The 21,258-nt window shown below is 36.8% G+C and overlaps 2 long non-coding RNA genes across 2 annotated transcripts in view; one reads left to right on the top strand and one right to left on the bottom strand.

Moving 5' to 3' along the window:
• Nucleotides 1–5,141: 5,141 nt before the first annotated feature.
• LOC135253560 (uncharacterized) lies at nt 5,142–9,060 on the bottom strand. The gene is made up of 2 exons (XR_010329651.1): nt 8,830–9,060; nt 5,142–6,062 (listed from the first exon to the last, which is right to left on the bottom strand). It is a non-coding gene; the product is annotated as an uncharacterized LOC135253560 (long non-coding RNA).
• A 2,124-nt stretch (nt 9,061–11,184) lies between these two features.
• Nucleotides 11,185–21,258, top strand: part of LOC135254313 (uncharacterized) — a 37,730-nt gene continuing 27,656 nt past the window's right edge. Inside the window, exon 1 of the long non-coding RNA XR_010329833.1 lies at nt 11,185–11,523. This is a non-coding gene — a long non-coding RNA (uncharacterized LOC135254313). The remainder of the gene's footprint in view (nt 11,524–21,258) is intronic.

Here is a 21,258-nt window from a genome sequence, read left to right as displayed (position 1 = left end):
TAAAATAAAAAAAAATACCCATTGAGAGTCCAGGAGAGTCCCACTGTGGAGAGGTATTTCAACAACCCATATGAAGAAAATAGCAAGATGTAAGTCTCAACATGAAATCTCAAATAATAAAAAAATGATATATGAGATATGGAGGGAATGAACTTCTTGCTGATGAATTACAGATTACCCCAATTGTAGTTCTTGCATTTACCAGAATTTATTTTCTTTGTGCGGCATCTGACTGAATGCTGCTTGAAAGGTTTTTTTTTTCTTTTTTTGAGATGTCTAGAAAATTGCTTCATCCAGGTACAGCTGAAAAAAAAAAAAATAGAAAAGAACAAACGCTTATCCCCTAAAGCACAGCTGCATTGACCTTTGTAAGGTATTGGAATTCCATACCAATCTGAACATCCATATATGCTTGTTACAGTGGATTTTTCCCACCTGCTCCTGCCATACCATCTTTCTGATGTAGGCTAACGTTTGAGAGCCTGGCTATATTTTATGAAGCTGTCTTTAATTCCTTGTTGAATGGAACAGGTTAGATGTCTTTGGTAGGTATTGAAAATATGGAATTAAAGTTGAAAAAAGACCCCCCTCAATATCTGTCACAAGGCAGTAGGTCTCAAAAATGAATCATATTCTACAATACTTATTTTCAGGGTTTTTTAAACATGAATGATGTGCACACAGGCTATATACGGTGGAGTCTAAGTATTTGAACATTGACAAAATTTGTGTCGTTTTTGTCTCTTTAATCAAACAATGAAACAATGAATTTGAGGTTCAGGTGCAGACTGTCAGCTTTAATTTGCAGGTACTGTTTTTTCACATCCATAGCCAGTGATACATATAGGAATTACAGCGCTTTCTCTACACAGTCCCACTATTTCAGGGGACTTGATGTATAGAGATGCACACAATGGATTGAAGATGACACATACAAAGCACCTTATGTAGCAGTGCAATTTAGCCACATGGTGGCAGAGAGCACACAGTCTATGGAAACTGTTGCATGTAAATGTCTTCAAGATTTCTTTTCAGCAGCAAGGTACGGCAGTGCTGCAGTGTCACCCTGTTCCTTTTTGGTTTGTGGTTCTAACTGATGTGACATTATTTGAAATGATATTTTACTGGATTTCAATATCATGCTAATATTTTGTTAGTAAATGTACACAACCGAAAATGTGATATAATGGTGACTATGATAACATTGTATTTCAGGTGTATTCTTTTCAAAAAAATATGCCAGGTGAAATTATTTTTTGCTGTTTTGTAATATATTTTGTGAAATAATGTCACATTTAATATTTGGCCCGTGTTAAATCCCCTTTATTGTTTCTATTGCTCCTTTTTTTACTGTTATGTTTTTAGTAAATGTTATACATCAAACTACCAAAGAGTAAGCAAATAAACAAACACAAAATAACACAGACAAGTTACTGGAAGAGGCCGTTAAGAACTACATTCAATTTGCACATGCAGGCAGACAGTATTTAAAAGGTTAATACATTACAGCCAACCCTTACAATGGTTAAGTGCTTTGTTGACTTAATTAACGGAGAATAACCCTAGAGGGACAACAACAAACCTAATAGACAAAGTCCCACTGACCTAGCGATTTCAAAAGCATATGTACACATTCTTGTATTGTTGGGTGTTGATTTGATTTTCCATTCCATCTGACTTTGCTAATGGATGCTGTGCTGTATAGGAGAGAGGAGTCAGGGTGGGTGGGCAGGGGATAGCATTAATTAGCAATGGCATCCAAAGGAAATATTTTAATTTGTCTGAAAATCTGCCATTGATTAAATAATTACAACACTTAAAATACAAACAACATTTCATCACCCATTCTCTAAATGATAATCAGAATATTATTGCCAATTCTTGCAAAAGGAAAATTTAAAGCAGAGTCACAATTATTGCTCTTACTCTATTTTTTTGTTGTCAGTGTGAAAGGACCTGTGCAGTATTTCAGAATTGTCTTCCCAGAGCACGGGAATAGAAAATATGTAGCATACATTTCACGCTAAAAAATGTGGCTTAATGTAATTCCATTTCTCATTAACAGCAAAAATGACCAAAAACAACAATAATTATACATTTTATTAATATACCATTTCTATAGCCGAAATTGTATGGCTAGAATAATATGCTTTTGACATTATTAATGCAACATATAAATGTTTATTTGTTTTAAAGTGCTTTGAGATTGAGAAATGCGGTACATCAATAAAATGAATTATTATATGCAAGACCTTTACAGAATATAATTTGAAGATAAAAGGGGTAAATAACATTTATTTTGTTATGATCCTGAAGCTTGCCTAATACATATTAATGAAATTAACTGTTTCCTTTGTACCATTAGCAAACATTGTTGCATAGCAACATAATCAAGTGCAGCGAGTTGATTTTTAGTGAATAGCCATTTCATTTTTAAGTGGTCACTTTATACCAATTGCTGAGTGCATTTTTTTTTTCCATCAGGAAGTGGCGAGCTTCATTGCACTGACACCTTGCCTGGTGCGAAACATGGTGCCCTGCGCCGTCCTGCCTCGTGATATGAATAATGATGGGGGTTTCTGGGGGCACAGCTGATTAATGTGTCTTCTTAAATATGGGGCCAACTCATCAGCCGGTTTCATATCTGTCATCATGTCAACTGTTTGATGTCAAAACGATGACCCAGGTAACAGCAAAATTATTATTCTTTTTTTTCCACATCACATGAACTTCCAACAGGTTTGTGTGGGGTTCGATACCAGCGCCAGCCACACCTTTAAAAAGCTGCCCTGCCTGCTTTAAACACTACCTGCTCCCCTGGCCAAGGTGGACAGGATAGGTCGTTTGAGAGGGATGAGTGAGAGGGACACAGCTCCAGTAAGCGCTAGGGTTTGAAGGGGTGAAGGGATGAGAAAACAAAGCTGTTAGAATGGCAGGTCCGCATTCTTTAATGGATGCAGTGGTGGGGAATAATACAGACTCAGTTCAGCCCATCTAAGTCCTTATTCACTCTCACAGCGTGAGAATAGCAATAAATGTGTTCAGCTGCATTAAAATGATCCCTTTTAAGCCATCCAGTGTGGCACACTTCACCTTCAGCTGTCTCTCAGGCTTAATCACAGCACATGCAGCACCTCTCAAATCTAGATGGTTACACTGGCAGCGAATAGGGACTTACCTAAAAGACGCCATTCTATATTTAAGTGTTCATGGAATACAGCTGCAGTAAACTTTTCATGCAATTGTGAAACTTAATTTGGTTTGAAGGATGCGGGGTGTACTACTACACAAATCCCATAAAATTGATAAAGTGCATTTCAAGTGCACGATAAACTACTCGAACATTGTCACTTGAAGTTTATTTTCTGCAAGCCGAGAAGAGGGCATACCCCACTGTCGGTGAGGAAATGCTGTTAAGGCACAAACTATTTACATCATTACAAACACCTCTTCTGATCTTGAAAACATGCAGATGACTTTGAATTGATCAACTGAGCCAAAATATATTGAGTATAAAATGTACATTTGCTGTAATGTTGTTTTCCTCTTGAGCATGATCAGAACTTGAACTACTTTATTTTGTTGTCATAGACCTCAGAATTGAAAGTTTGCTGCAATGACCATGATTACCTTGCATTTTTTGTGATGTTTTCACCACCCAAAAATAAAATTTAAAAAATTAAAAACATTCACCTCTGAAAACAATCAATAGCATAACATAACATAACACAGAATTATGTATTCCTCAAATGCATCATCAAACTGCAAATGTCATCTCTGATTGGACGTTAATGTTAACTATTCCAGAAAGCAAATTATATTTTAGTTGTAGGGCATTACATTAAGAGAACTGAACATCTAATGGAATTTTTTTGGTCATGTGTGACATGTATTTACAGCTACTATTATTAGGGAATCAACAATTTCTGAAAAATGCAGAAATGGCTAAATGTAGTTCAAATAATTATTATTAATGTTGCTTAATATTTAAACTGGCAATTTAATAAATCATTTTCAACAGAGAAACACAAAATATTTTATTATTATTCCCCCAGAAAGTTGTTTACTCTTCCGACAAAATAAAGGCTATTTGCATATATGTTTTATGTTTTTGTATGTATATTTTATGTTAGGTATAATAATTGACTCATGAACAGGCCTTCTAAACAACATTAACAATATCATTCGTTAATCTATTCGAAGATCAATTGAGTACTTCCAACATTCACCGCCAGGTAGCAGCAGAGTCTAATGTGGAAAAAAAATCGTTTTCAGAAGACAATAAATTAAACCAAAATAAACATAAATATTGGGTGTTGTTTTATTTTTATTCTTGCGTACTGTGCTGAAGCGTAGAGATGATCTCACTTTAAATAGTGCGATAAAGTCCTAATTCTGTATGTAGTTTGAGACTGACAAGTGCTGTTGAAATTACTAATATTGGACTAAATTGTTTCTTAATATCCAGCATGCGCGATTGCATGAGAGAGGGAGAAAGAGACAGAGAGAGATGTGTAAAAAAAATAAATAAATAAGTACACTCACTTGACGATAATTATGCAATGTATTGATACATTACAACACAATTCATATATTTTCTTTATGTCTGGTAGGCCTACTTGTATCGAATATCACTAGAATATTTTAAATGGCTGACAGTAGGCCTGTTATACCCGATAGTGTAAAATAGATTATTAGTTGGCTATGCGTGCACCTCAAATGGTCATCCGTTGTAACCGTGAAAAAGATTCAACTGGCGTGCCTCCATTTCCAAGTTTCGTGCAGCATGCGCAATAGATATAGCTGTAGTTATTTCATACAAATTTTCCGACGCTAATGAGCTCTCTCTTTATTCATTAGAGGTCGTAATATAAGCCATCTGAAGCCAAAACGACAGGTTTGTCGGTTACGAGTTCAGCACCAGGAGAAGCGGACAGCGCAGTCATACTACACTGCACTAAATCTACCATAGTAACCCGAAAACAAACAAAAGATAACGCTTGCGGTGCTCTCTATTTAATGTATGAATAAGACATAAACTCTTAGTGTTACAATAGTAAAAGACTTTGGTATCCATTGTAAAAACTGCAATATCTTTGGAATAAAAGAGTGATTTTCAAAAAATTACAGACCAAAAGTAATGGTTGTCATGCTTAATTTTATTGAAGTAAAAATCAAGACTTACAGACTTTCAATGTATGTGTGTAAGGCCCAAATCTCATCACTGTTTTTTTTTTTTTTTTGATGTCCTTTTGATTCCAGGGTTTAATTAGGCCATGCTGAAGGTTGAAGGCTCCGCTCTTGGCATTCACCGCGTGCCTTAATTGTATGACATTAAATCAAGGTCCGCTGTGAACACGGAGAGCTAGAGTCTCAAATCTTACCATACATATGAACAAGTCTAAACACTGGGCATGAAACGTGTAAGCATTCTCAACATTTATATGCATCATGATTCTATCTGAAGTAGTACACAAGATTAAATGCAAATACACAGTGCAAGATACGCCATCTTTTATACGGCAATAAATATCCACGAGTACAAATTTTTATTTATTTAAAATGATACGGCTTGGTGGGCTATTAATGCTACGAAATTCCGGAATGAACACATTTCCGTTGAGAATACATTTAATGGCCTTTGTCTATCCCAAGAGACCCCCAAGAGCCCATCTGGCTTTGCTTTTATGAAATTTCACGAAAGAAGGTAAAAAAAAAAATATCCTGTATGTATCACCATGAAAGTTGAATGCATTATCTGTCCAAGTCAAACGCAGAAAAAATAAACGCATAAAGGGATTCGATGCTTTAGGCGGCCATTACAGCGTGATGGAGCACTTTGGCCAATCTTGTTGACCATACAGGGTTAAATTCGTCACAAGCACTGAATTTTTTGGAGCTCGATTCAAAATGATAGCAAGCCCGAATCCAGCTTGAGTGAAAAATGGTGAAGAGGTGGTCCATTTGTTGTTGTTTTTTTGTTGTTTTTTTTAATGTGTGCTTTGCCAAAAAATAAGAATCAGCGAAATGTTTCATTCATGTCTGCATCCTCCTCCATACACCTATGAAGAGAAGACAAAAGGGCATCATTAACGGAAAATATAATCAGATAGAAAGGGTAATCAATGCACAGTGATCGGAAAAAATACTATTGAATGTTAAACACGCAATGTCAAATACAGGTACATGCTATACAAATATTAAAGCAACGGCCGTGTGAACGTCGGATTTCTTGCAAGCCCCAAACTTAGTATGCACACAACATATTTGTACGCAGATAGCCTCAACTAACCTCCCGTACGAAAAGCAACAGTTACAGCAACAAAATATAACAGCACATAATATATTACACCAAATATACAGCGCATCCACGTAACGTCAGAATAGCACAAATTCACAAAGCCGTAGTACCCCATCCACACGCATTAATACAGTCAAAAGAAACATCTCCCCCTCCCCGGAATTTGGTTTTGGGGCCGAGGAAGTGCTGCGATGTACATTTTCCATTTGGAGACCTTTAAATGGTACTGATCTAACTCCGTCCAGTCTTTTTCCTTTGCTTGCTGATCCAGACTTTAGGATTAATGGCTCTCCAGCCAAACAAATAAGGCATCTGCCTTCAGCACAAGAGGATTACATGGGGGGTGATGACGTCACCGGGCAAACAGATGTTTGCTACCAAAGTCCCGATCATCTCTCCATGCCCTTGAAACTAAAGGAAATGCAACTGAATCCTAAATTTGATCTGCCCTAAAATACGCATGGCAAACATACTAATAGATAAACATATAAATGGTCTCTATCATTTGTACATAAATGTCTTTATATGTATTATATATACTTTATATGCATAGGTAGAAAACACTGACACACATTACAGTGACTGTCTACACACATAAAGATAACAGGCAACACAACATTGGGTAAGATATATACGTATCTTACTCTGACTCTAAACGTTTCTAAATGTCCCCTCTGTCGTTTTATGTATTCACAGAAAACTTCTTAGTCTGGCAATATGAAGTGCACACACATTATTATTCACCTCCAAAATGTTTCAACGTAGGTATGTAAGGCACTGTATCTTAAATGTATTGCAGAAATAATAAATAAAAAATAATAATAAAATGGGAAAGCCATCACCTCCTGTGACTGGAATGTTACATTTCAGATGTAGCCTATGCGCAGCGACAGTATAAATGCACTGCATGTAGTTGCCTTTTTAAAATACCATTGTGTGACATATAGATCTATATAGTGTGAGTGTATTCATCGGAAATGTTAATGCGGATTCTCCTTATGCCCTAGCATCATCTGAAAACGCATGTTAAGGGCCAATTACCACAATCTACGTCCCTTACACAAACATTTTTCACTGTTAACTGATGATTTCAAATGCAATCAGTTTCGCTGTCCATGGTTTTGAATATCCTCGGTTTAACACACACGCAAACGCTCTCACATGCACGCACACTGCACACACACACACACACACACATACAAACACACAGACACACACACACACACACGCCGTGACCTATTATAACATCAGATTATTTGGACAGACATTTAAATCCAAGCACACATGAAAACGTAGTCTATAACCTACTGTAACCAATAACAGATAGGACAAGTTAGAATATAATGATTATTTGGATCAAACTTGCCCTGATACCTATGAAATAATTAAAAGACGTGAAGGCAAATCAAATGATAATATTCGTATATCTGTGGCCCTGGTGAAAATAGCCAACAACCCTAATACTAAAAAATAAAGACGACGTAAGAACAATGACTTGATAATATGAACACATGATTGCAGTGAGCTACTGAAATATTTCGAGACCTGGAATTCTAAATATCTAAATTGACACAGCAGAACGGAAAAATTTGAATTAGGCAATTCATTTGAGGCGAAGTACCTCACATTCTTAAAAATGAACAAATAAACTAAAATAAATAAAAAAATTTCCACAACAGACATGCGAATCTTGTAATTAACACATAAGTATGAATATAATTGTTTTGCCTTTTATAATAATAAAACAGGCATACAAGTAGTAGCCTAGCCTATCTGCGGTCGCGGCAATGGAATATGAAGTAGGAGCATTACATACAGTGTCAGCAGTCTAGTGTCAGCTTGGGCAGTGTAGCGACAACGGTTTCGTGCAATACTTAATATGCTGCGCATTCCAATTTGAATGATAAACAAATATTAAATAATAATCTTCATTGTCCATAACACAATTGAAAAATTCGTGCACAGACAATAGACAGCGCCATTTTTAAGGAAAAATAAAACACAATTTTCGCTTCTAAAACTGATCAGAATTGTATCAACACCCGAACATTTATGAAAACATATCGCTTATGGAATTATGGTTTTCAGTAATCCGAAGACACGCAGAAAAGACAACCCGGCTGACCCACTGCACGATTCTATTGTCTGCAAGCGCGAAGCGGCAAATAAAACCGAAGTAAAAAAATAAACATCAACCGAGCCTTGTTACGGCGCGCGTTACCAAATGTCCAAACTATCACGGGAGAGAAACGTGTCTCATTTTCAAAATCCGAATTCGCATGCTTTTTCAATAGTCCACCTCATCAGTATTCAAATTTGCTTATTGGAAAGACAAGGGCAACTGTAACGTGGGAGGTCTGTTCCGTTATTCACTGATAAATACGAAATACATTCTTCCGGGGCCTAGCAATCAGAAATTGATTAAGCTACGCATTATGATTTGAAACGACTGCAAACATTGCATATACATATTGTTCATGTGGCTTTGTGTGGATGAAATGTATATGGAGGGTCCGTAGGCTACTTACATCCAACGATGGTCCACGCCATATCGTCGATCCTGGAAGTTCGCCTTGTCTGATATCCATGTAGGCTACACATTTTATTTCAGGGTGTTGTTCGCACGATTCATGGGAAATTAATTATATCCCCCCTTCATCGGGTTGCCTATATGGCTGTAGTATCAGAAGACAGAAAGTCCCCGTTTTGCGAGTTGCAGATTCTACTTGTGAGTCAGACACTCCGGTCTCCGCAAAGCATGGCTGCCTTTTTTTTTTTTTTTTTAAAAGAGGGCAGGTCGTTCCATGCATTACAATGAGTTAAACCTCTCTCTCTCTCTCTCTCTCTCTCTCTCTCTCTCTCTCTCTCACACACACACACACACACGCACACACACACACACACACAGAACGCTATGAAATACCGCTAGAACAGTTAGAAACCCTCATTTTCTACACATAAGACACATTCTTTAATATGACTTGGAATCAGAAAATGTTCCGTGCGTTACAGTTACGTGTTTGTGGGAAAGGTTTATTTTATTTTATTTTACCAATACCGTTTATTACAATGGCCTAGATTTGGAGCACAAGCGATAATTTGAAACCTTCAGATTATGAGAGCGCACAACCATGCAGTACTGCAGACGTGCATTGAATCTTTGTATCTGTGTGCTTCACTCAGTGTGTCCTTGTTGTGCCCCATTATTAAAAAGTGCAATTCGCATGCATAGGCCTAATTATCAATTAAAAATATATTTTGTTCAAGAAACTTGAACAAATAAAGAACATATCCATTGCCGTTTGCTCAATTAGGTTGTAGGACTGCATGTGTACGTTAGGAAAGATATAAACGGCATATATTTTAACATTCTAAAATACGTTACTATAGGAGCTCCAACCGTTTACACTTACATAGAACTGCATTTATATTGCCAGTGTGACAGTTACTCATTTTATCGTGGGAATTAAATAAGAAACAATTATGTAAAAAAATGGGTTTACTACGTTATATGTAATATTAGATGACAATGAAATCAATTAGGAAATTAACCTTGTTATCACTTGGATGTGAGGGGCACTGCTGCAAGCTAGGAGGCAACATGCCTCGTATTTGATTAGATGTGCAGTAGCTATGTCCGAGAAGCCACTCTTTCAAAAGCTTTGTTCTAACGGGTAGGCCTATTTATTTACGAAAGCGATTTAGCAATAAGATAAACGAGGAAAGGTACAAAGAAAAAGACAAGGGCACTGAATATTACTGAAGTGAAATGTGATTATTCGTCTAGTTGAATGGATCCCGTGACTTATGTCAAGAAAATTCTGAGGTGAGAGCAGCGTGGAGCTGAATAAATAATTTATTGAAGTCAGTGTCACAGCTGTCTCCTTAATCACTGGCTTTCCCCGCGTTTAACTTCCTGGTATCGACTTCTGGGCGAAATCACATATCTCGGCACACTACAGTTTGATTTTCAAAAGACGAGTATAATAGAAAAAATAAGCCATTCGATACACTCCCGTTTTATGGAATGCAACCAACACACCCGGTACCTGGTCTCTAAGCAATAATGATGTGAATGGCTCTTCCACTGTTACAGCAGATTCATATCAAGTTGCACTGAACCTGCTTCCCTTTTTGCCCTTTTAGCAAATCACGGTAGGCTGGTCCATGTTCATCCTCTCTGCCGCTACAAAGAAAAGCGTAGCCTAACTGACGCCGAATACTTGATGTTGTATACGCAGCTACAGCATGTCTTACAGAGGGCCTATTTATTTGGCATACAATAGCCTGCATTTACCTGATTACAAACAAACTGCATCGATGTATCAATTCAGCTTCAGATAGGCCTATCCCAGCGGTTGAAGCTGATGCTGGTTAAAATGAGCATGCCTCTGTCGAGTGTTTAAACCAATATTCGACATCTAGGCCAAGCTGTTGTGTACATTTCCTTAATGCCCTCAGCTATTTTATAGCAGACATAGGCTATTGTAGCGTCATCACATAATTTGATGAACCATAATTTGTGGTTTACCGAGACGAATAAACTGCGAAGAGTGTTTTCGCGGTCTAATGCATTTCTGAAGAAGAAAAAAAGGGCTAATTGCTCAAACATGTTTGGCTTGGACAGTCACTCCGCAGCCTCATTCGATACGGAGATTCTTGTCAAACGTTTGCTACATGATACATGTGGTGAAGAAGGGTGGACAGTTTTTGTCCAAATGTCGGGAAACATTAAAGGAATTTTAAAGAGCTTACTTTCCCTGAGAAAAATGCCATTGTTGCTGTTGAAACAATGGGAGCTGTGGGCAACTGCAGTGGTTCGGGAATGAATGGAAAAGCCGCAGGATGTATGCGGGTCAGTGCCCGGGGTCTCCATCCCATAGCCCCTTTCCCAGCGTGCCACAATAAACCTGCGCAAGGTCGAGGCTCCGCGAGGTCACAGGGCATCCCCCATTGTCCCATACTTCAAAACAGATAAACATTTATTAATCAGGACTGACCAGAGGCCCCGTTCCACAGAGAAAACAAAGACGAAGGGGAAAAGGGGAGAAAGAAAGACAGAAAGAAAGGAGAGGGAAAACTGGACAGAGCCGTCCAGATGCAACAGCCATCATTAGGCCACACGTGCAAGTTACAAAAGTTGGAAATGAAACGTAAGATATCTTAGAAATAGATTCTTTAAGGAATAACTCGATGGAGGAAATTAAAGAACACGGCTTCAGGTAAGAGTGAATTACATCTCGTTTCGGCCACTGTTTGCTAAGGCATAGAAACTTCGTTTCATAATCTATTTAGAATTTACTGTTTGCTTAGATTAAACTATGGATTATTGTACCGAGCAGTCAGTATTATTTCACAGAGAATTTAAACATGCAGCTTTATTGGCTGAAGTAGTTTTAACGAACTTCGTTTCAATGGGATCAATTACCTTCAGCGAATTCATTATTGTAATGATTTTAACGACAGCCGCGCCATTCTATCTTCTATAGCTGAGAAGATTAAAGGTGATCTACAATTAATACAAGCTTTAGTGATCGCATCAGAATACATGGTTGACAGGGAGAAACAATTAAGGGCTTACATGACAGCAAAGGGGAAATGTGTAGTACTGATGCTGATGTAGCATACCTCCTTGAAACTGTCAGTCGTACAAATATATAACATGTTCTGTAACTATTTTTGATAGCATCGTAGAGGTGTTTTTGTGCGTGTACACTATAGCTTTCGTAAAATTGTTTAAGAAGGGACGGGGTTCAACGTGATTTGTAATTTTATTGTCCCAGTGGTCCCAGTTATTCACAAAGTAGGATATACGCGAGTTTGTCATTGATACGTAACGTAACATAACCTACCTGTTGTCTGAAATTAGATTTTCGACGTTTACATATGCGAATTTAATCTCACAAAATGTTCGTTTTACTACATAGAAGTTACAATAATGCAATGAATCTCTAATGGAAACATACCGTCATCAACACCAAAGTACAGGATAATTAGTATATTTACAGCTAAATTACAACAAACAGCAAAACCCAATTACTAAATTGTGAGAGATCTGAAGCACATATAAAATTTATATTTCTTCATTCATTCAGATGGTGGTCTAATCTAACTGCTAGTTTCGAAATTAACTCTTCACTTTGCGGTGGTTGTGTATATGCGTGAGAAATAAAAAGCTGCATTAAATGTGCTAATGCATGTGCTAGTAGATACACGCTTTGTTGCAGATTTGAACCGGACCCAAGGCCTTAATGGGGACGAAATGGGCCCCGTGTTAAAGCATTCTGAAGCAGGTCTTAAGAAGTTGTCGTTGGTTTCCGTGTCAGTGCTGCAGTTATTCTGTAGCCTCTCATTAAGGAAAGTGGCTTTGTCTCCGTATTACCACATGACCCAGCTTCTCTTCTTAGGGAAGATTCAAGCGAACGGAAGTCAATTGCTCAACCTGCCGGGCGACTAGTTGTAAAACGTTCCAGCAGGCAAACTGGTTATCCTGAAAATGGATCGCCATGAGCTAAAAGCTATATTCTAGAGTTTGGAGATATGCGGTTTGCTCATTACATCTATGTTCATCTTCAGGGACGTCTGGAATTGTCCTTGTAGTAAATAATTCAGATATAGATAACATTTTGTATTACATGTGAGCATAAAATACTTGAATAGGGTTATTAAATATTATTGTTAACCGTATTATGGTCATTCCACATTTGCTTGCATGACGTCGCTATCATTGTTTTTTTTTTTTAAACTAAGATAGGGACATTGTTGCTTCCATTTCCTAGTTGCTTTTCTTACATAGCTGCTGTCATTAAAAGTAATCACTCAGTTCTACTAGTATCAATGATGTGATTGTGGCAAGAAGGCAACTCGTGAGTGTGTGTGTGTGTGTGTGTGGTGGTGGTGGTGGTGGTGGTGGGGGGGGGGGGGCATTAAAAAAGATTACATCATAGTGTGATTGTCTACATTCCCCATTCCTATTCCCCTGCAATCTTCAGGTCTGAACTTTTTTGGTGCGGGATGGTTTGTAAAAGATTGTATATATATTCTCTTTTTTCCCTCAGACAGAGCAAATTGTTCTACTGACCAAATACATGTTTGCCAATGTTGTCTGACAATAATGACCACGCATGTCTTTTAAGTTCTCTCTCTTTCATCAGGGAGGCTTGGTTACCTGTTTTGTGCTCAACAGGATGGCCATGGGCTGCTGGACCTACCTTCTAGGCGAAGGGTCCCTGTGCTTTCTATTTCTAGCCCCCCTCAAATGACCTATCAGTGGTTATGAGAGCCCCCACCTCAATAAAATGGTTTAGGTGTGAGGCCTCTGTACAGCACCCACTATAAGCAGCAATGGAATGGCTGCTTGCGTAAGCATGCAAAATGAATGTAACATTATAACGCAAATCTACATAAGACAATCTGACAATATTTATTAATTTATTAAAATATTTCAAAAAAAATATTTACAGTAACCACATTTTTACAATGGATGTGGAAATCTGCCAGGGTTTATTTGATCTCAGTATGTAATTTATGAATTATGATAAGCAAAATATCTTGAAAATTGAATACATTTTTACACGAGAACCCCCTGGGTCTGCTGACTGCGTCCTTGGGCATCCTTGGACCAGAGTTTGGGAATGTCTATTTTTTACCGACATATAGGTTGGAAACCATTCTAAAAGGTGTTTTGAAACTGAAATTTATGTAAGCACAATGTTATCCTCACTCAGATTTGAGAATCTTGCGGAGTAGGCATCTTCAATGAAAAGCATTTTACATTATTGTTGAATAATTTTTTCTTGATTTGATAAAACAGCCATGTGGAGAGGTCAGTGTTCTGTAGTCATGATATTTCTAGCAAGTGTTTTTTTTATTTTTTATTATGTTTCCCATGATAACAATATCATGCCTTATTCTTACTTTTCAGTGACTTAAGGACATTGTGTTCGTATTGACTAGAGACCCTAACGTACATACCATTGGTTTCACCTGGCAGTTACATCCCACTTCAGGCCAGTAAATATATGCAAAACAAAAATGTCATCATTTAAATGCTGGTTCAGGGAGGGTAATGCATCCACAAAGTATCAAAATGCTCCTAGAGATGTATTTACTGTCAACTGACATTTCCACCTGTGATGTCTTTACCAAACTCTGTCAAGGCTTCCCCCTGCCAGGCTGTGCATATAAATTCAAATACATTACATTACATTTACTTGGCAGACACTTTTATCCAAAGCGACGTACAAAAAGTGCATTTCATGGTCATAGACAACTGCTAAACACTAAATACATGCGCAGGTAACATTCATAGACTTTCTGTGACTTTCACAAACCCCTTTTTTATTCTGTAAATCAGTTCTGTTTTTTTTCATCAACATATTCAAGAGAATGAATAGAAATATACATATAATCCAAATGTTTTTTTATAGAACAAACGTAGCCCAGCAGTTGCAAAAAAGTTGTGATTATATGGAATCCACTATTCAATACTTAATGGTGAAAGTTTTAAACACTTTAGAAATATCTAAATGTTTTTAACAAAATATTATTAAAATATGTATAGCCAGTTCTTTTAAATAAAAGAAGTTCATTTTTAAATGTATTCACATCACCAAATGTACTTTCCAAACTTTGCATTCCCTCAAGAAATGTCATAGAATTGTACCTCTATGGCTTAAACAGGATTAAAAATGGCTGAGCCTCCTTTTTTCTCCTTTAGCCTGACACACTAGCCTAGCTTGATCATATCATTACTGTGAAAAGAATAGGGCTTACAGTCTCAGTTAATAATGTCCCTCACTTATTATCCATTAAAGACATTCCCCATTCATACCGAGCTCTTTCAGAATGGCGGCGGTAGACGCACCAGACTTGTGTGTGAGACTTTTCTCCATCATCACTTGGGGTCAGGACTGCATGTAAGACATCTTGTTCACCAGTGTCTCTCGCACTGTGATGTTAAATGTCAGCAGAAGGGAGCAAGAGAAGAGAAAGGAAAATTGTGAGAGTTTTTTTTTCTTTTTTTTACTCTGACTGTTTCAACAAGACATGGCAAAGGAAATATAATATATGCAGCCATTAACAAGAGAAAGTCACAGCATTGTTCACTTGAACGTATAGGCACAATTTAATCCTGTGCTGTGTTGAGCAGGACTTTCATCTCAGACCACTTCACCGGTGGCCATGTGTCACGTGTTCAACACCTCACTGCAACAGAACTCCAAATCTACACATCTGCTGTCAAAAATTGTTTAAATAAATGGTGACTTTTTGTCTTCATACCAAAACACATTGAACACCATGTATATGTTTTGTAGCTCAAATTTTATATTATGCCTCCTTCCAGCTAAATTACATGGAATTAAATAAAGGTTGCTTAGCCAGACGCATTTCCGTCAACTATGACAAAATGGCTAATGCGGTGAAAGCAAAAGCAGTCTGATTGTGCTGTACTTTCAAAATGCAAGTTTGTGTTAATGTAATTTAATTATCATGTTTAGACAGTTCAAAATAAAAAAAAGTAAAGAAAAAAGATTTTTGTTGAATTCCCCAAGAACTGCATTGTTATAGAAACAATGGGCATCTGCTTCCAGTCTGCTGTTAATTAGATGCCAACCAAAATAAACCAGTCCAAACCTAAATATGAAAATGATTACTCAACTTATCTTTAGGAACCTATACTCAGTCTGTAAGTGACAATCAGCTGGTCTGTTTTATTAAATTTTTATTTTCAGTATTATCAGCCACCAGGCGTTAATGTTAATTTATTTAGTGACAGCTTGTGTTAAGTGAGCTCCAAAGACAGAAGAAGAGAGGCAGTGATTCAGGTGAAAATTAGAGACCGTTCCAAGGTATGCCGACAGGTAAATGGTCTGATAAGCATGTGGACCATAACAAAGACTTTGTGGCTTTTTTGTTCTTCTTTTTTTAGTTTGTCTGCATGTGAATAATCTGGAATAGATTCATAAGGTGGAGGTACAATATTTCCTGCAGACACGAATTCCACATATCTAAACCGCAGAACCAGATTGCGAGAAGTCCTGTGAGTTGACCTTGATACTTATCAAAATTTTATGATATCATATAACGAAATATGACATTTGAATTTTGAACCCTGGAAAAAATGTTGAAGAAATGCTTCGTATACATTACACTGTCGTAAGTGGCCTTAAAATGTGGACAATCTGTCCACACATGACAATAATATTACCACAACTTGTTAATGTAAATTTGTACCTTGCAGGCCAATATGAAAAATTCAATTTCAGAACTACTGAAACTTGTGCCTCGCTGCATGAATTTCCCTGACTAAGTTCAGATAAATGTGTAAATATTATTTGAGCAAGGACTCAAATCTTTGTCAAATGTATTAGTCTTTAGTGCTTCAGTCACAGTAGTAGTTTCAGCAAATGAGGAAGTTCTTTTCCACTTTGAACTCATCATGTGAACTCTTGTGTCCTATGTCCATTATGAACCACACACATATGAATGTCTCATTGATTGTACACAGAAGTAGGCAGATGACAAACAGGCTCTTCGTAGTGTGAATAAATGCATATCCCTAATAATTCTAAATTCATAAAGCATCCATAAAAATAAATCTGTTATTAGTATAAGACCATGTGATATTAACTGATGTGGTCCCAACAAATTGCATTTTTATGTTATATTTATGATTGGTCACTAACCAAAAAGTTTGGAATCACCTCATGGGTTTATCTTCTTTGTTGCTAATGTCAGTCAGAGTTTTAGCACTGTTTCACAGAAACCAAAATTTCATACAGTATCAAATTAAAACTGAAAATAGAATCGGAAGAATGTCAAAAGTGCAAACACACCATATTATAACTGAATAATGCATGGATCACATTTGACATTTTTCCCCCATTGGCTTATAATCAATTGATCCAGACAATTTATGCAACTCGGTGGAAACAGTAGAGCCATTTAATTAAATGTACTTTTTAAACATTACCAAAAAAGTCAATCCTAATGCCAAACCACAAAGATTAATTAGCAAAAGAAAAGTAAAAATATCTGTACAATAGCATTGCTTTTTACAATACCAATGCTCAAATATGACTGTTCAGACTCACATTCTATTACAGTATTTGATAATTCAGATATTTAACTTTGACCTTTTCTGAAATGCACTCTTCCAAAGTTGATTTTCATTTTGCATTTTTGTAGTTATCCAAAAGCACAGTATGCCCAAAAGGCAATACAAAAAAAACAAAAAAAAAAAAAAATCAGGTAAATATGGTTGTCTTACATAACGTGAAAAGGGGAAATTAAATATGTGATTATACAAAATGTCACTAGCCACTACTTGTGATGCACGCGATCATAGCATTCAGTTCCGCTGATAAAACATGATCATTCTGATAGTGATGCTATTCTGAAATGATGCCATTTGACACATATGACACTTCTGTCTGAGCCACACGGAGGCCTGCTATGTCGACCCCTGATGAAACCATTTAAATTCAGTTTTTCCTGCCCTGACAGTCTGCCTGTCTCAAGCTGCTGACATTAAATAATTTTAAATGGATGGAAAAAGGGGATTTTCTCATCAATCTCCCACACATTGGTAAAGATTCGATCCCTTCATTTCAAATGTGACTCTATACATTTTATATCATGGCCCAGTGATTGCCATCTCACCACCAGTCTGGTGCTCAGACACAGGAGATGCTTGGAGACCTGTGGGTGAATTTTGAAACAGATAAAGCTAGAGATGTGAGCCACAGAGCAGGCATATTATAACAGGGGGAGGTCATCCATTTAAAGTTGAAACAGACATTCAAAATATCTGGTTCTGCTTGCTCTGTAGTTTGTGGACACACAGCTCAATTATCTTGAATTACACGTGCCAGCTGCACAGCATTAATAGTGCATGTATTTAAACTGGTGTTGTTGAAATTTCATTTTCCTGCTGAGAAGCTTACAGACTGTATCCAGTTTGAGTCAATTTCATTTCTCATTTTTTTACAGACACAATTAAACAAGCATGCATGCAACCCATAGTTCATAATCATTTTCTGAAACAGCTCCTGTAGAATAAACATATTTTATACTGTCTTAAAAATCTAAATCTCACATGCACTTTTATATTAGCTCCCGGTATGACATGTTGGTGTTTCTACAATCATTAATACGGGACTGCATTGTTTACTTTTTCTTCACTAAGACAGAGAATTTGTGCTAACCTTCACCAGGTTCTTCTATCTGATATAAGGTTAGCTGAGAAATTAATAATTAATTTATGTGTTCCATACTATGAGTATTGAGGTTATATTGTATGTGTATATTCCAAATACATTATTATTAATAATGGATAGCTTTGAAGTGTTATTTTATTTGGATGACTTAATTACAAGGGTTTCTCACACTTACTTTGACATTCTTAGTCCATGATAACTGAACACAGTCAATGGATTTATAATTTTTTGCAGACTGCCACAGTAAAATGTTCAGTGTTAAATCAACTCTTACAGAGTACATACAGTATGGTATGATGGACTTGTATGTATTCTGTTATAATTGAATTAGCACTGGACATTTCATTGTGTTTTTACAGACCTTCTTGCCACTGTGTGCCCTGTTTGTTCCAACCTGGAGGCACAGCTGTAAGGGAAGGACTGGAGAGCTGCTGCAGTGCTGGCTAGCCATAGCAGTTCTTTTGAACAGAACTATACAAATCTAATAATTTGATGTTTTAGTGCACTTTAATATTGGTCTTTTTTTGCCAGTGACTATAGAAAATCTAAAAGTATCAAAATTTGCTCACAATAAATAAATGGCTGCCAGCACTGGCAAAAGTATGCATACCAGTAAAGAAGACATCAGAAAAATAGTCGTTTTTAATTGTTGCACCATTGGCCTTTTCTGTGCATTGCATAGAAATTTTGAAAGTAGACATCCAATTAATCAGCACGTAGTACAGCTGAAAGCATGTGTCTGCCTTAAAAAAATATAATTCATATCACTGAAACCTCATTTAAAGCAAAATGCTCCCAAGCTTTGCTTCCTTAGCATGGCTTCAGACCTACTGCGTCCATTTCACCACTGTGAGATACCAACAAGCTATAACACCGTTTTTACACATTGTGTTTTATTATTAAAAAAAAAAAGGAAATGCATTAATAATTGAATTCTAGCTGTGTTTGCTATTACAGTTTTAATTGTCTAAACATATAAAATGCAAGCTCAATTTCCTCTGTTGCTTTGTCTTCTACCTCCTTAAGACAGAGACATTTAGCTGGCTATGTTTAAGATTGACCATTTTATCTGGTTTTTTGAAAATGTTACTAGAAAGAAACAGAAACACAGTAACATTGCAGATCATTTTCCCTTCTGTCAAGCTTTATAACATACATGGATATTAATCAACATGTATGACTGATCTCATTTGGAGATGTAATGTTCAATGCATGCATTGTAGATGTAAACATCCTTACAGGAGAGACACATAATTGCAAAAATGGAACACAAACAGTATGCGATGGAAGCTTTTAGCTCCTCGACCGGTCGTTGGTGGTAGAGCATAATGTCCTTATGTAAATATTATATAACATGGGTAATTTATGATGTGATTCTTTTTCAAAATTTCTAATGTTTGTTCTTAAAGTGTATCACTTCGTTACAGCAAACCTGCAGTTGCGTGGTTTTCAGGTTTAGTTACAAAAATGGCTGTGAAACAGAGAACAGCATTCTGAACCTGGCAGGTCAGACAAATTGAATCATTAGACAAACTTAGTAACAAAAACATTGGATAGGTTCCAGAAATATTCTGAACCTGGAAAGCATAGATATGCTCTCTTTTGCATGGCTCTCATAGTTGGATAAATGGCCTTATGGGGGGTGTGGCTTGTAATCTGGAAATGGAGGGCAACTGAAGGATAGCGCCTTGGCTTCCATTACTGGTTTCTCGCATTTAAAGTCTGCTGGCTGTTGGGTAAGCAATGGGGCAGTTCTTCTAACACCTTATCATGGAGGCCATATACATCAATTAAATTAAAGCAACCTCTCAAAGAACAATTAAAAAAAAAAAAGTATTAATAATTTAAAAGTGGCTTATTTGAACTTGATATAGCCTTTAATGTTCACGGATAAATTCCATCTAAATGTAAGTTTAAACATTAATTAAAGATGAAAGATTATTGGTTCTTGGCATTATAAAAAAAAAAAAATTCCAATAAAACACAGCTGACTTTTACACTCAATTGGCTGAAATGAAGATCATCTGACTGAGATCTGAGGCAGGGCCAGGTTGGGGTGCAGTGCAGGGCATTTAGCAGCTCCGCAAAGTGGATCTCTATAGCGCTCTGACAAAATAAATAAATAATAAATAATAAAATATATAAATAAATAAATAATCAATCTCACAGTAAGTGCTGACACAGTAAACACTCTTCAGGTCACACCGCTAATCCCCTTTTTTTAGATAAAGGGAGATTCTTGATGAAAACATTAGCTATAAAGGTCAGCACGCTCTGCCTCTCATTAGAAGCCATATATGTATTATACATCCCTGCAATATACAGCACAACCTGCCAGGGAATGCTAACCATATGTAATTATATTCAATGATGTCATATTTAAAACATTTATAAGCTGTGGTTTGTACCATCAAGTCACAACCAGACGAGCATGCGTTCAGAAGTTTCATAAGAATATAACCACGGTCACACAGACAGCAAGCTACAGAGTAAGGTTTGTTTCTAAAATCAAACAAACAAAAAGAACAGAAGATATAGCTCAACCATTTATGTGCTAGTATCTGGAACAGTGCAATCTTTTTGAATTCTCCTTTCGGTGGAATTCTGTTCCACTACTGAGTTATATGCATAATCCTTTTTCGCATACTTGAATGTAATATTATTATCAAAAGATCTTGTAAGGAGTGTAGTGGACCAGCTTTCACTACGGATGTTATTTGGTACGCTAGTGCCATT

This window comes from Anguilla rostrata, chromosome 4, assembly GCF_018555375.3.
Source record: "Anguilla rostrata isolate EN2019 chromosome 4, ASM1855537v3, whole genome shotgun sequence".
Lineage (NCBI taxonomy): Eukaryota > Metazoa > Chordata > Actinopteri > Anguilliformes > Anguillidae > Anguilla > Anguilla rostrata.
Note: the sequence above shows the minus strand (reverse complement) of the source record. Positions and strands in the feature narration are given on the sequence as shown.